This window comes from Mus musculus, chromosome 6 (genome assembly GCF_000001635.26).
Source record: "Mus musculus strain C57BL/6J chromosome 6, GRCm38.p6 C57BL/6J".
NCBI classification, from domain to species: Eukaryota; Metazoa; Chordata; class Mammalia; order Rodentia; family Muridae; genus Mus; species Mus musculus.
In genome coordinates, this window is record NC_000072.6 from 102371658 (window position 1) to 102388319 (window position 16662).

General features: G+C 39.2%; 1 protein-coding gene across 9 annotated transcripts in view; it reads right to left on the reverse strand.

Annotated features, from left to right (window-relative positions):
• Cntn3 (contactin 3) overlaps positions 1–16662 on the reverse strand; it is a 401311-nt gene that overhangs the window by 208354 nt on the left and 176295 nt on the right. The gene's annotated exons all lie outside the window — the stretch shown is intronic.

Here is a 16662-nt window from a genome sequence, read left to right on the forward strand (position 1 = left end):
ACTTACCCTAACAAATTCTTCAGTTTCTGAGTGTTTTAGAAATTATCCAGAAAAAGGTGCATTTGATTCGTTACATAATACACATTAACCAGAAATTGTTTTCTGAAAAAGAGCTGAGGTTTGTGAAGGAAGTTTAACACAGTTAGGAAGTTTCCTGAACTGTATTAATGAGAAAAAACAAAAACAAAACAAAAAAACAAAAACCAAAAAACAAACACACAAACAAACAAACAAACAAACAAACAAAACATTGGTATAGGATGCCCACAGGAAACGGTCCCAGAGAGACTCTGGTTTTGTTTAAGTTATTCACAGAAACACTATCATTCATCACATAAAAGTGGAAAAAACGGAGAGCTAGATGTCTGTATAACGGTTACTTTCTAACCATGGAACACACACCGGGTGTAACATGTTCTACAATGGTTGTTGAACTCACCATGATTTGACCTTAAAATTTATCATCTCTAATAAGAAATTTGAGTATGAATAAGGTCAAGCACAGGGCACAGGGTATGAAGTAAAAATCTCCCAGGCAAGTGAGACCAAGTTAGTGACCAATGATAAACCCAAGATTTGCACACAGATGTAAGAAGGGAAGAGCTGATGACACAATGTGGTCTGGGTACCATTGTCTCCTGAGGAGAATGCTTGCCTTTCAGTTAATGAGCAGCTGAGATTCCACAATTCAAAACCATCCATTGCAAATTAGCTTGCTTTTCTCTTTCTTTCTTTCCCGTTTTTGTTCAGGATTTCCAGTGTGCCTGGAACTAACTGTTTCAGGAGTTGGCAGAGCACAAGCTGAGATGCTTATCTTAGCCTGCCAAATGTTTTTGTCCAGTTTGAGAAGCTAAAATGCACTTTACCTATTTTAAGGTGCTGGAAAGTCAGAGGAAAATGTTTTGTGACAGGTGAAACCTTCAAATGTTCAGAGCTCATAAAGTTTATGTGAGCACAACAACATCCACTTAGCTTCATACTGCCTATGGCTATTCCTATGCTAATGGGTGGCTGAGAATTTTTACAGACCTTACATAGGCAACAAAGAAATTAGACTGGAAACTCTATGCAAAGGATTGGAGAGAGAGCTAAGTAATTAAAGTGTTTACCTTGTTAGCATGAGGACCTCAATCAATTCTACAACACATTTAAAACAAACCCAGGTATGGTGCCACATGCTTTTAATCCCAGTGCTAGGGAGGAAGAGAAAGGGGGAGGGAGCCCTGGACCAAAGTGTGGGTACTTTCGTCCTTCTTAAAAGGGGGATCCAGATACCCATGGGAGGAGATACAGAGACAAAGTATGGAGCAGAAACTGAAGGAAAGGCCATCTAGTGACTGCCCCCCTGCTCCCTGGGGATCCATCCCACATAAAGTCACCAAATACAGACACTATTGTGAATGCCAAGAAGAATATGCTGACATGAGCCCGATATAGCTGTCTCCTGACAGGCTCTGCCAGTGCCTGACATATACAGAAGTGGATGCTAACAACCATCCATTGGACTGAGCACAGGGTCCCCAACAGAGGAATTAGAGAAAGTACCCAAGGAGCTGAAGGGGTTTGCAGCCCCATAGGAGGAACAACAATGTGAACTAACCAGTACCCCCAGAGCTCTCAGGGATTAAACCACCAACCAAAGTGTTCACATGGAGGGACTCATGGCTCAGCTGCATATGTAGCAGAGGATGGCTTTGTTGGACATCAATGAGAGGAGAGACCCTTGGTTCTGTGAGGGGAATGCCAGGGCAGTGAAAAGGGAGTGGGTGGGTTAGTGAGCAGGGGGAGGAGGGATGTGATTGGGAGCTTTTAAGAGGGGAGATGAGGAAAGGGGATAACATTTAAAATGTAAATAAAGAAAATATCTAAAAATAAATAAATTAAAACAAACAAACAAACAAACAACAACAAAAACAAAAAGCCAGGTGACCCTAGTCAAATCCATCTTGGATACTTGTAAACCTTTTGTCAAAAATTGAAGGGAACAAAACCTGAGGAAGGACACTGAACTACAGTTTCTAAACCTTTGTGCAGACACATGTGCACAGGCAATAAATATACAGGTAAGTACGCACAGAGAGGAAGAGGGATAGGGATAGGGAGAGGGAGAGGGAGAGGGAGAGGGAGAGGGAGAGGGAGAGGGAGAGGGAGAGGGAGAGGGAGAGGGAGAGGCTAAGGACAATCAATTGTGGCTGAAAGAAGAGTCAGTTTTCTTTATGTATTCATCCTCGGTGGGCTACCCATGATCCAGTACACAGATGATCTCATATGTATGCATACACTAACAGCACTAAGTGGACTTTGTGTGCTAAAAATCAAAGCCATGCAATGCTGAGAAGGAATAGTGGTAGGGAAGACAGGGCTAGACCCAGGATGTAGGGAGATGAATTTGATAATGTAAGTTTTTAAAGATTAATTAAAGCTATGTACCATATTCCATCTACTTTATGGAAAACATACTGGAAAATGCACAATGACAAAGGTCAAGGGTTGCCAGTAGCACGGGATGGTGAACTATGATTAGTATTGGAAGATAGAAGATAATGTTTTGGAATGATGGAAACATTCAGGATTTTGATCATGGCAGGAATACAGTTGCCTGTATGACAATTAGTATCAATTTCACCACACAGTATTAAGAGAAACACCACAAAATCTGGTGTGTTTTGTGCCCAGCCTCATTAGCCATACATTTTTAACAGCATTCTTTCCAATTCAGTCTTCTTCCAGTGAGGAGCCTCAGACAGAGGGCAAATCCAGACTCTCAATTTAGATGTCCTTAAACAAGAGCTATATTTATCTCACCAGATTCAACCTGCTTCTTGGGAAGGTCAGCTCAAGCTGTTCCTACTCTTTAATTGTCTGTAATCCTAATGTACTGGGCACACTAAAGACTGGGGCTTCTGCAAGGTTCCTTGTTTCAAAGTGCTCAGGGAGTTTGCTCCATGGAATCTGCTGTCTTTTTCCCACACATGAGGATTTTCATCTCATTGTTCATTTCCCTTTCTCATAGGAAGTAAAACTTGCAACAAGCTATTTATTTATTCCTTAGTCTTGAGTGTGCCATTAAAAATTATGGTAAGTGACTGGAGAAATGGCTAAGATGTTAAAATCATGCACAAATCTTACATTAGATCCAAGCTCAGTTCCCATAACTCACATGGGAAGTTCCTAACTACCTGGAACCTCCACTCCCTGGGGAGCCAATGCCTCTGGTTTCCATGGGAACTGACATTTGTGTGCACATACCCCATCTCACATACTCACATATATATAATTTTTTAAAAATGATGCATTTTTTTACTTATTTGTGTTCTATGTGAGTGTACACATACATGCACATGTGTGCATGCATCCCACACTCTATGGGTACATGTGTACATGTGCCCAGGGACACCAGACAAGGAAGGCATACCCCTTGGTGTTGGACTTCTATGTGTTAGTGAGCCTCCTGAATCAGACTCTGGTACTCTGTAAGAGCACTGGTGCTTTTGATCCACTGACTGTCTCTCTAGTTCTGCAACTCTACCTCCATTAGCTCCAGATACTCTTCTCCAAGCCACTTTCATCAATATCTGAAATATATGTATGGAGCAGTCTCCCAGGTGTGATCCTAACCCCCAGCTTCCTGCATAAATACCCTCAATGCCTCTGAACACCCACTTCCTACCACTCACCAGAGCTCTATCCAGCCAGGCTTCTTATCTCAGTCTTTACCCACTATAGAAATTCTTCATATACCCCAGGCTGGTTGCTGTTCCTCTCTGTGAGCCTAAATACACAGTTTCTCTGCTTAAATTCTCAACGTTTTCTCTCGTTTTCTGTTTCTATTCATCCTTCTGTTTTCAGTGAAAACTGCTTTTAGCCTTTAAGCTAGATTGCCTAACTGCCACAATCCGGGTTATAACCTCCTTTTAGTGCCTATAATCACACCTCTAATTATGTTTCATAAATTCTGGCTTTTAGATGTTTAATGAAGCGCTTTAAAGAAAATTCAAACTGCTCATTATTTTACCATAAACACTTTCCCCCTAACAGCTGCATTTTTTCCCAGTTAACACAACAGCTTTCTCTTTATCATGGCATTTTTGCAGTACTTTCTCCTAACATTTACACGTACTTTTCTCCTATGCAAATGTTTTTCAATATATAGACTGCTTAAAACTTTGTGGGAATTTGTGTGTGTGTATATTCCTTTAATATATCATGGTTTGTGCCAAATATAAGAACTCTGTATAGTCCCAAATGTCAGAGATTTTTTCCCATCCAACTTTACGTAGTTTTATGTACATTCTATGAGAATCATGGGAACTGTAGTGTCAAGTGCCAAACTCATGGCAAAGCAGTGGGGAATTTAGACATAAAGAGTACTATAAACTGTGAATATTACAATTGTAAATAATAGGACTTTTTAAAGAGTTTCTTTTTAATCAAAAACATCAAACTCTACTCACTCACGATATGTGGGAACAAATGTCCATTTCAGAAAATTACAGTAACTTGGACCTGGAGCTACGAATCACTGGATATGAGCATCTCTCGCTTTTTCAAGCGGCCATGTTTAGAATCCTAGAACCACGTGACTCACAACCACCTGCATGTAAGTCTACATCTCAGGGGATCCAATGCCCTTCTCTGGCCTCCATGGCCACTGCTTGCATGGAGTGCATAGACATATATGTAGGCAAGACACTTCATCCACATAAAATAAGAACAAATAAATCTTTTTCTCAAAAAGAAAGACACAGTCACTCTAGTTTTAGACATTCATTACCCTTTGTTTTTCCTTCTTAACCATATAAGTAGTAGAACTGTTGCAAAGAACTTTCATTGTTTTACATTTATTTGGGGGGGGGGGCAATGGCAAACTGTAACAACACTCAGGATACGGATCCTTCTTTCCAATCTGTGCGATTCATGAATCAAGCTTGGCAGTTAACACCTTTATCAAAGTACCATCTAACCTGCTCAATATAGGAAATCTCTAGAAACACCGGTGAAAGCATTTCAAATATTGATATGAATACCACAAATAGTGGAATAGTCTGCTATATTTTAGTTTTTGTCTTTGTCTTCTTTTAATTCTTATACTCACTATCTCCTGAGCTATACTTTACACAAAATAAGATATACAGGTCCAAGTTTCATTGTTTATTAATGGATGTTCAGTGGCTCCAGAATTATTTGATGAATATTCTATCTTTCCCTCAGTGAGTTGCATTTGTTTAACTTTTTCATGTGCCTTCATGTCTGGAGCCTCCATTCTGTATCTTCTATTAACAACTTCTCCACTGATGTTTGTGTTGATTCCCAGATACTACAGTGATAAATCATACTTTGCTCATCTTTTCCAAGAGTGTTCTATTATTTTAAAGTCTTTCTCCTTTTCCTGTTTATTTTTTTATTTCTTATACTTTGTTCATAGGCATACATAAACATGTGTATGCATGCATGTGAATTCTTATGTGTACAGGCATGTGTGCATGTATGTGTCCGTGTTCGTGTGTGTGAGGGGGGGGGGGGAGTGATGGTGCACACATGGCATTGCACACATATGGAAGTTTAAAAACAGCACATTGGATTATTTTCTTTTCTTCTGTCTTTTGAGACAGGGTCTCTCCTTATTTCTGCCTTCTATGTTGTGAAATCTGGCTAAATGTATGGTTTTCACTCTGTGATCCCAACTTGCTTGCTCCTAGAATTAAACACCAGGGACCACACTCAGCTTGTTTGTGGATTCTAGTGATAGTACTGGGATTATCAGGCTTGTAATGTAAGTGCTTCAGCACTGAGCTCAGCAGCCTGAGGCTTCTGACTTTCTATATAAACTTAAGAGTAAATTCTCCTGAAGTGAAAACAAACCAAACTGACCAGCATTTTATTAAGTATTTCATTAAGCCTATATTTCAATTTGGCAATGTAGAACATCTTTTATTATTTTGAGTCTAAGTATAGGATAATATAAATATTAATATATACTAATATTAGATACTTGTCAATGTTTGTCAAAGAAAAAATAAAAACATACATAATGTATACATGTGTGTGTTTTCTATGATTTCTTTTCTCTGACATACATATACATGCATATATATATAGTGTGTTTATTATGTATATTAGAATATATAATCTATGAACATGAAATATATATTGTCTATACATATATTTCTATACACATATGGTGTGTATATTCTATATAACCTATGTAGAATATATTATATAAAAATATATTGGAAATATATAGCATATATTATGCAAAACATATGTAATATATATTGTGTGTATATTATATAAATGAAACAAATATACATATCTATGTATGTATGTTTATATATGTACATACACACACACATATATATTAAATATATAAAATCACCATCAATATTTGGTTAATATCCAACTAAGTATCACAGTAAGTGGTAATTATTTGTAATGTTGGTTTCCAGCTGTTCACTGATGTGACATGAAACAGATGATTGATTTGTATGTGTGGAACTCATTCCTTAAGAGGTGGGTGAACTGAGACCTATGACAGTTTTGGAGCTTCTGTGATTTTATAAAGTTATCAGCTACAAAGAGAGAATCCCTCCAGTTTGATTTCTGTTTACCTTTCATTTCTTATTTACATTCTACGGTAATATTTAGAATTTCTATTGATGCATAAATAATAAGGTGGGAAAAGGCATGCCTACAGTTTTCTTACCTCAAATGGAAATCGTTCTATGAATATCTTATTTACCTTCATGGGAAAGTATTTATCTGTTCGCTATTAAACATAATACTAATTTTAGTCATATTGGAGGTAATATTGCTCTCAGTTTGAGATAATTATCTTACATACTCGAGATATTATATAATCTATAGGCACTAAGATTTTGTGACATGGCTTTTAAAAGATTTTGTGTGTGTGTGTGTGTGTGTGTGTGTGTGTGTGTGTGTGTGTGTCCGTGTGTGTGTCCCTGTCTGTGTGTGTGTATGAGTGTATTGCTTTCATGTAGGTATATTTAACATGAGTGTGCCTGATGTATTCAAAGGCCAGAAGAAGATATCCCGTACCCTGGAATGGGGGTTAAGGATAATTCTAACAGGCAATTCAATACTGGGAATCAAAACTGGAGCCTTTAGAAGAGTATTTAAGTGTCCTTACCCACTATGCCGGCTTTTGAGCCCTCAACTTTTTGTATGTTAAATGGCATAATGATATGATTCTCCTTTTTATTTAAATTATGTTTTATGTTGATGAATTTTTCAAATGTTCAATCAAACTTATATTCCAAGAATATATTTGGCTTGAACTTAGTTGTTCATACTACTTAAATCTGACTGGACTTTACAGGATTCTCTGTTAATATCTTACTTAGTATTTAGACTTATATGTTCTGAAGACAACAGTAAACAAATTTGTACTGTTTCTTTTTTCCTAATCACGGTGGCTGGCTTTAACAGTAGACTGACTTTAAGACATGTGCTGTGATGATATAATTATGCTTATTCTGCCCAGGAAAGAAATGTAACCGCTTTGTATATTCTTTATTAAATACTTGGTAAAATGTCTTGGTAGACATTTTAGAGACTATTTTGTGAGATAGCTCTCTAATTGTGAGTTTAATTTCCTTGGTGACAAAGTGTTGCTTGTAGGTTTAAAAGAAAAAGGTTCAAGGAATGGGTCCATTTGTGCCAATATTGAATTTAAGAACCTAAAAATATCTAGTTGTTTAATTTATTATACCAATATATTCCCCTACTGGCTTTTAACAGTGGCAGGATCTGTAGTAATAACACTTATGTTACTCAAGGGAGTTTCTGATTTCTGTCTTCTTTATTTTTATTGTTAATCTGCTAGCCTACTGGTTCATCAATTTTCTTGATTTCCTTTTCAAAAACAAACTATTATTTCACAGGCATTTCCCCCATTGCTTTTCTATTTTCTTTTTTTTTTTTTTCCATTTTTTATTAGGTATTTAACTCATTTACATTTCCAATGCTATACCAAAAGTCCCCCATATCCACCCACCCCCACTCCCCTGCCCACCCACTCCCCCTTTTTGGCCCTGGTATTCCCCTGTACTGGGGCATATAAAGTTTGCAAGTCCAATGGGCCTCTCTTTCCAGTGATGGCCGACTAGGCCATCTTTTGATATGTATGCAGCTAGAGTCAAGAGCTCCGGGGTACTGGTTAGCTCATAATGTTGTTCCACCTATAGGGTTGCAGATCCCTTTAGCTCCTTGGCTACTTTCTCTAGCTCCTCCATTGGGAGCCCTATGATCCATCCATTAGCTGACTGTGAGCATCCACTTCTGTGTTTGCTGGGCCCGGCATAGTCTCACAAGAGACAGCTACATCTGCGTCCTTTCAATAAAATCTTGCTAGTGTATGCAATGGTGTCAGCGTTTGGATGCTGATTATGGGGTGGATCCCTGGCTATGGCAGTCTCTACATGGTCCATCCTTTCATCTCAGCTCCAAACTCCGTCTCTGTAACTCCTTCCATGGGTGTTTTGTTCCCAAATCTAAGGAGGGGCATAGTGTCCACACTTCAGTCTTCATTCTCCTTGAGTTTCATGTGTTTAGCAAATTATATCTTATATCTTGGGTATCCTAGGTTTGGGGCTAATATCCACTTATCAGTGAATACATATTGTGTGAGTTTCTTTGTGAATGTGTTACCTCACTCAGGATGATGCCCTCCAGGTCCATCCATTTGGCTAGGAATTTCATAAATTCATTCTTTTTAATAGCTGAGTAGTACTCCATTGTGTAGATGTACCACATTTTCTGTATCCATTCCTCTGTTGAGGGGCATCTAGGTTCTTTCCAGCTTCTGGCTATTATAAATAAGGCTGCTATGAACATAGTGGAGCATGTGTCCTTCTTACCTGTTGGGGCATCTTCTGGATATATGCCCAGGGGAGGTATTGCTGGATCCTCCGGTAGTACTATGTCCAGTTTTCTGAGGAACCGCCAGACTGATTTCCAGAGTGGTTGTACAAGCCTGCACTCCCACCAACAATGGAGGAGTGTTCCTCTTTCTCCACATCCTCGCCAGCATCTGCTGTCACCTGAATTTTTGATCTTAGCCATTCTGACTGGTGTGAGGTGGAATCTCAGGGTTGTTTTGATTTGCATTTCCCTGATGATTAAGGATGTTGAACATTTTTTCAAGTGCTTCTCTGCCATTCGGTATTCCTCAGGTGAGAATTCTTTGTTCAGTTCTGAGCCCCATTTTTTAATGGGGTTATTTGATTTTCTGAAGTCCACCTTCTTGAGTTCTTTATATATGTTGGATATTAGTCCCCTATCTGATTTAGGATAGGTAAAGATCCTTTCCCAATCTGTTGGTGGTCTTTTTGTCTTATTGACGGTGTCTTTTGCCTTGCAGAAACTTTGGAGTTTCATTAGGTCCCATTTGTCGATTCTCGATCTTACAGCACAAGCCATTGCTGTTCTGTTCAGGAATTTTTCCCCTGTGCCCATATCTTCAAGGCTTTTCCCCACTTTCTCCTCTATAAGTTTCAGTGTCTCTGGTTTTATGTGAAGTTCCTTGATCCACTTAGATTTGACCTTAGTACAAGGAGATAGGAATGGATCGATTCGCATTCTTCTACACGATAACAACCAGTTGTGCCAGCACCAATTGTTGAAAATGCTGTCTTTCTTCCACTGGATGGTTTTAGCTCCCTTGTCGAAGATCAAGTGACCATAGGTGTGTGGGTTCATTTCTGGGTCTTCAATTCTATTCCATTGGTCTACTTGTCTGTCTCTATACCAGTACCATGCAGTTTTTATCACAATTGCCCTGTAGTAAAGCTTTAGGTCAGGCATGGTGATTCCACCAGAGGTTCTTTTATCCTTGAGAAGAGTTTTTGCTATCCTAGGTTTTTTGTTATTCCAGATGAATTTGCAAATTGCTCCTTCCAATTCGTTGAAGAATTGAGTTGGAATTTTGATGGGGATTGCATTGAATCTGTAGATTGCTTTTGGCAAGATAGCCATTTTTACAATGTTGATCCTGCCAATCCATGAGCATGGGAGATCTTTCCATCTTCTGAGATCTTCTTTAATTTCTTTCTTCAGAGATTTGAAGTTTTTATCATACAGATCTTTCACCTCCTTAGTTAGAGTCACGCCAAGATATTTTATATTATTTGTGACTATTGAGAAGGGTGTTGTTTCCCTAATTTCTTTCTCAGCCTGTTTATTCTTTGTATAGAGAAAGGCCATTGACTTGTTTGAGTTTATTTTATATCCAGCTACTTCACCGAAGCTGTTTATCAGGTTTAGGAGTTCTCTGGTAGAATTTTTAGGGTCACTTATATATACTATCATATCATCTGCAAAAAGTGATATTTTGACTTCCTCTTTTCCAATTTGTATCCCCTTGATCTCCTTTTGTTGTCGAATTGCTCTGGCTAATACTTCAAGTACTATGTTGAAAAGGTAGGGAGAAAGTGGGCAGCCTTGTCTAGTCCCTGATTTTAGTGGGATTGCTTCCAGCTTCTCTCCATTTACTTTGATGTTGGCTACTGGTTTGCTGTAGATTGCTTTTATCATGTTTAGGTATGGGCCTTGAATTCCTGATCTTTCCAAAACTTTTATCATGAATGGGTGTTGGATCTTGTCAAATGCTTTTTCTGCATCTAACGAGATGATCATGTGGTTTTTGTCTTTGAGTTTGTTTATATAATGGATTACATTGATGGATTTTCGTATATTAAACCATCCCTGCATCCCTGGAATAAAACCTACTTGGTCAGGATGGATGATTGCTTTAATGTGTTCTTGGATTCGGTTAGCGAGAATTTTATTGAGGATTTTTGCATCGATATTCATAAGAGAAATTGGTCTGAAGTTCTCTATCTTTGTTGGATCTTTCTGTGGTTTAGGTATCAGAGTAATAGTGGCTTCATAAAATGAGTTGGGTAGAGTACCTTCTACTTCTATTTTGTGAAATAGTTTGTGCAGAATTGGAATTAGATCTTCTTTGAAGGTCTGATAGAACTCTGCACTAAACCCATCTGGTCCTGGGCTTTTTTTGGTTGGGAGACTATTAATAACTGCTTCTATTTCTTTAGGGGATATGGGACTGTTTAGATGGTCAACTTGATCCTGATTCAACTTTGGTACCTGGTATCTGTCCAGAAATTTGTCCATTTTGTCCAGGTTTTCCAGTTTTGTTGAGTATAGCCTTTTGTAGAAGGATCTGATGGTGTTTTGGATTTCTTCAGGATCTGTTGTTATGTCTCCCTTTTCATTTCTGATTTTGTTAATTAGGATTTTGTCCCTGTGCCCTTTAGTGAGTCTAGCTAAGGGTTTATCTATCTTGTTGATTTTCTCAAAGAACCAACTCCTCGTTTGGTTAATTCTTTGAATAGTTCTTCTTGTTTCCACTTGGTTGATTTCACCCCTGAGTTTGATTATTTCCTGCCGTCTACTCCTCTTGGGTGAATTTGCTTCCTTTTTTTCTAGGGCTTTTAGATGTGTTGTCAAGCTGCTAGTATGTGCTGTCTCCCGTTTCTTCTTGGAGGCACTCAGCGCTATGAGTTTCCCTCTTAGAAATGCTTTCATTGTGTCCCATAGGTTTGGGTACGTTGTGGCTTCATTTTCATTAAACTCTAAAAAGTCTTTAATTTCTTTCTTTATTCCTTCCTTGACCAAGGTATCATTGAGAAGAGTGTTATTCAGTTTCCACGTGAATGTTGGCTTTCCATTATTTATGTTGTTATTGAAGATCAGTCTTAGGCCATGGTGGTCTGATAGGATACATGGGACAATTTCAATATTTTTGTATCTATTGAGGCCTGTTTTGTGATCAATTATATGGTCAATTTTGGAGAAGGTCCCGTGAGGTGCTGAGAAGAAGGTATATCCTTTTGTTTTAGGATAAAATGTTCTGTAGATATCTGTCAGGTCCATTTGTTTCATAACTTCTGTTAGTTTCACTGTGTCCCTGTTTAGTTTCTGTTTCCACGATCTGTCCTTTGAAGAAAGTGGTGTGTTGAAGTCTCCCACTATTATTGTGTGAGGTGCAATGTATGCTTTGAGCTTTACTAAAGTGTCTCTAATGAATGTGGCTGCCCTTGCATTTGGTGCGTAGATATTCAGAATTGAGAGTTCCTCTTGGAGGATTTTACCTTTGATGAGTATGAAGTGTCCCTCCTTGTCTTTTTTGATAACTTTGGGTTGGAAGTCGATTTTATCCGATATTAAAATGGCTACTCCAGCTTGTTTCTTCAGTCCATTTGCTTGGAAAATTGTTTTCCAGCCTTTCACTCTGAGGTAGTGTCTGTCTTTTTCCCTGAGATGGGTTTCCTGTAAGCAGCAGAATGTTGGGTCCTGTTTGTGTAGCCAGTCTGTTAGTCTATGTCTTTTTATTGGGGAATTGAGTCCATTGATATTAAGAGATATTAAGGAAAAGTAATTGTTGCTCCCTTTTATTTTTGTTGTTAGAGTTGGCATTGTGTTCTTGTGGCTGTCTTCTTTTTGGTTTGTTGTGGGATTACTTTCTTGGTTGTTCTAGGGCGTGATTTCCGTCCTTGTATTGCTTCTTTTCTGTTATTATCCTTTGAAGGGCTGGATTCGTGGAAAGATATTGTGTGAACTTGGTTTTGTCGTGGAATACTTTGGTTTCTCCATCTATGGTAATTGAGAGTTTGGCCGGGTATAGTAGCCTGGGCTGGCATTTGTGTTCTCTTAGTGTCTGTATAACATCTGTCCAGGCTCTTCTGGCTTTCATAGTCTCTGGTGAAAAGTCTGGTGTAATTCTGATAGGCCTTCCTTTATATGTTACTTGACCTTTCTCCCTTACTGCTTTTAATATTCTATCTTTATTTAGTGCATTTGTTGTTCTGATTATTATGTGTCGGGAGGAATTTCTTTTCTGGTCCAGTCTATTTGGAGTTCTGTATGCTTCTTGTATGATCATGGGCATCTCTTTTTTTATGTTTGGGAAGTTTTCTTCTATTATTTTGTTGAAGATATTAGCTGGCCCTTTAAGTTGAAAATCTTCATTCTCATCAATTCCTATTATCCGTAGGTTTGGTCTTCTCATTGTGTCCTGGATTACCTGGATGTTTTGAGTTAGGATCCTTTTGCATTTTGTATTTTCTTTGACTGTTGTGTCGATGTTCTCTATGGAATCTTCTGCACCTGAGATTCTCTCTTCCATTTCTTGTATTCTGTTGCTGATGCTCGCATCTATGGTTCCAGATCTCTTTCCTAGGGTTTCTATCTCCAGCGTTGCCTCGCTTTGGGTTTTCTTTATTGTGTCTACTTCCCCTTTTAGTTCTAGTATGGTTTTGTTCATTTCCATAACCTATTTGGCTGTGTTTTCCTGCTTTTCTTTAAGAGCCTGTAACTCTTTAGCAGTGCTCTCCTGTAAATCTTTAAGTGACTTATGAAAGTCCTTCTTGATGTCCTCTATCATCATCATGAGAAATGTTTTTAAATCTGGGTCTAGATTTTCGGTTGTGTTGGGGTGCCCAGGACTAGGTGGGGTGGGAGTGCTGCGTTCTGATGATGGTGAGTGGTCTTGATTTCTGTTAGTAGGATTCTTACGTTTGCCTTTCACCATCTGGTAATCTCTGAAGCTAGCTGTTTTAGTTGTCACTGTTAAGAGCTTGTTCTTCAGGTGACTCTGTTAGCCTCTATGAGCAGACCTGGAGGGTAGCACTCTCCTTAGTTTCAGTGGGCAGAGTATTCTCTGCAGGCAAGCTCTCTTCTTGCAAGGCAGGTACCCAGATATCTGGTGTTCGAACCAGACTCCTGGCAGAAGTTGTGTTCCACTCACTAGAGGTCTTAGGATCACGTGTGGAATCCTGTGTGGGCCCTTGCGGGTGTCAGGCGACTCAGCTGGCAAGGTAGCCGGGGCTCGAGTGGAGTGGAAGGGGTTTGTGCCCCAGATCAAGCCCGGGTAGCCTGCTTCCCTATGTACCGCAGTCTCAAGTTCCACGCGATTGGATTGGGGTAGGCGCTGTGTTCCACTCACCAGAGGTCTTAGGGTCCCGTGGGGAGTCCCGTGTGGGCCCTTGCGGGTGTTGGGCAAGACTCTGCTGTCAAGGTAGCCCGGGGCTCGAGTCTCGAGTCGAGCGGAAGGGACTTGTGCCCCAGATCAGGCCCGGGTAGCCTGCTTCCCTATGTACCGCAGTCTCAAGTTCCGCGCGATTGGATTGGGGCAGGCACTGTGATCCACTCACCAGAGGTCTTAGGGTCCCGTGGGGAGTCCCGTGTGGACCCTTGCGGGTGTTAGGCAAGACTCTGCTGGCAAGGTAGCCCGGGGCTCGAGTCTCGAGTCGAGCGGAAGGGACTTGTCGCTTTTCTATTTTCAACCTCATTGATTTTTCAAACTTGTATACTTATATATTTATGTGTGATTTCTTTCTTCTGGCTTTTGGTCTATTTGTCTTTATGTGGCAGATGCTCAATAAGTACATGAATTGGGGTGGGAGAAGTTGGGGTTCCTCTTTTTGTCATTCGCTCAGAATCACACATATTTGAGGTGACTTCTAGGAGTATTTTTACTGAATATTCTTTGCACCCAACTATGTTACAGGCAAGACCAATTTCATTTTCAGAGGTCATTTTCCTGATGGGATGGTTTTTGTAGTAGCACTGGATCTGTTACTCTTACCAATGGTTCTGTTGAGGGAATAGGAGGACTTTTATATATAGGCACCAGGATGTTGCCTTACTAGTAGGGGAGGACCTATCAAGTTAACAGCTTTCCAAAGTCTATCTATCCTGACTTTCTTGCATATTCAGGACATGACTTCATTATGGCATCTGTTGTGTAAGGAGTCCTCTATTATTTCTAATTCCCACTAGAATTCCAGTAGAAAGAAAACAAGAATCATGTCACCTACTCATGGGGAAGTCCTCGGTTAAACTAGATGCTATGACTTGTTCATACTGCTAGATCCATCCAAATAATTTCTGATCTCTCCGAAAGAGAGAAAGCCTCAGGATGTGTAGAGAAGGTGGATTTCCAGGCTTTGCTGAGTATTTTGGATGAAGTTCCCAGCCGGGCAGTGGTGGCACACACCTTTAATCCCAGCACTTGGGAGGCAGAGGCAGGCAGATTTCTGAGTTCAAGGCCAGCCTGGTCTACAGAGTGAATTTCAGGACAGCCAGGGCTACACAGAGTAACCCTGTCTCGAAAAACAAAAACAAAAACAAAAACAAAAACAAACAAACTAACTAACTAACAAGGATGAAGTTCCCTATAATTCTTTCTTTGTTCTACTTTAGTTCTTCTACTGTAATGGGAATTGTCATTGAATCTAAGAGATAAATGACACCTTTGGGTGTGTAACAATGCACGCTGTATGTCACCTTCAGTTTGGAATGGTCAAAAGAGCCCGTTCTACTGTTTTCGAGGTTAGAAATTCCCATGCCAACCATGTTTTTGTTTTTGTTTTTGTTGTTACTTACTTTACCTCAGGTAAACAGTTGGGTGTTGAAAGAAAATGAAGACGTTATTTTCAAACTAAAATAAGTCTCAAATTAAAAAACAAAACAAAACAAAACAAAACAACCCCAAAACTCTGCGACTGTCTTCCATCCTGACTTCCTTGCTTCCTTCCTGTCGTTGGTATTCTTGAATACTCACACTAGAGTTTAAGTTAACTGAGTCTTGTGGTGACTTTTAACTTGAAGGTCTGCACTATAAAATGGTGCTTAGATCTGGAGGCTTGATGAGGATCAAATTATTATTTAAGTTAAAAACCATTCGTGGGCAGCACCTCCTGTGGTATCAAATAATTATTCATCCATGTTTGCACAACACATTTTAAGTAGTTTCAATGTCATCCAGGAGATCTAGATACATTATTTTGAATCTCCTAATAAGGAATCTTTGCCAAAATCAACAGTTCTAGTTTTAAAATGTATTGTATACATGCAATGGAATCAGCTTGTGTGCACCAAATACATGCAAGAGTCTATCAACAGCAGAGGGCATCAGATCTCTTGGAAGCAGAGCTACAAGTAGTCGCGAGGCACCATGTGGGTTCTAGCAACGGAACCCAAGTCCTCTTCAAGAGCAATAAGTGCAGATATCCAGTGAGCCATCTGTACAGCCCACAATTGCAACTGTTTGTCTTATGTTTTATGATTCACATAATATTGTTAGATGGATATAATGTCAGCTTGTCACGAAAACAGTTAAACCAGGAGGAAAAATAAAAAGTTAATCTGCGATCATAATCATAGTTAGAAGGGACATTTTACAGTTGATCAATTTGTTACCACTTTCTTGTTACAACCAATTATACTTTCCACCTGTTCAATCACTGGTCTCTCAAACTCGTCACTGTTATATCTCTGCCTAAATAGAATCTGCTGAGAGTGACAAACACCAGCATATTACATGAGTACTTGTTTGTCTCTCCCTGCTAATTTTATATGGCAACAAAAATATCGGCTGCTAATACAAATACAACAGCAAACCTTGCTTAAAAGAACAAAACTATTTTATTCATTTGTCACCCACAATTATAGAAATCTTAATGCGACTGGAGGGCTCATCATTACCACCTCCATCTGTTGCTTCTTTCTTCCTTACACCAGTTCAGTAGAATCTATCGTGCATATGTTTCTAACAGATATAAATTGTTTCTCTGCTGCTTGTTTACATACCTTCTAGTAACATCCATTTCCTCACTTCTT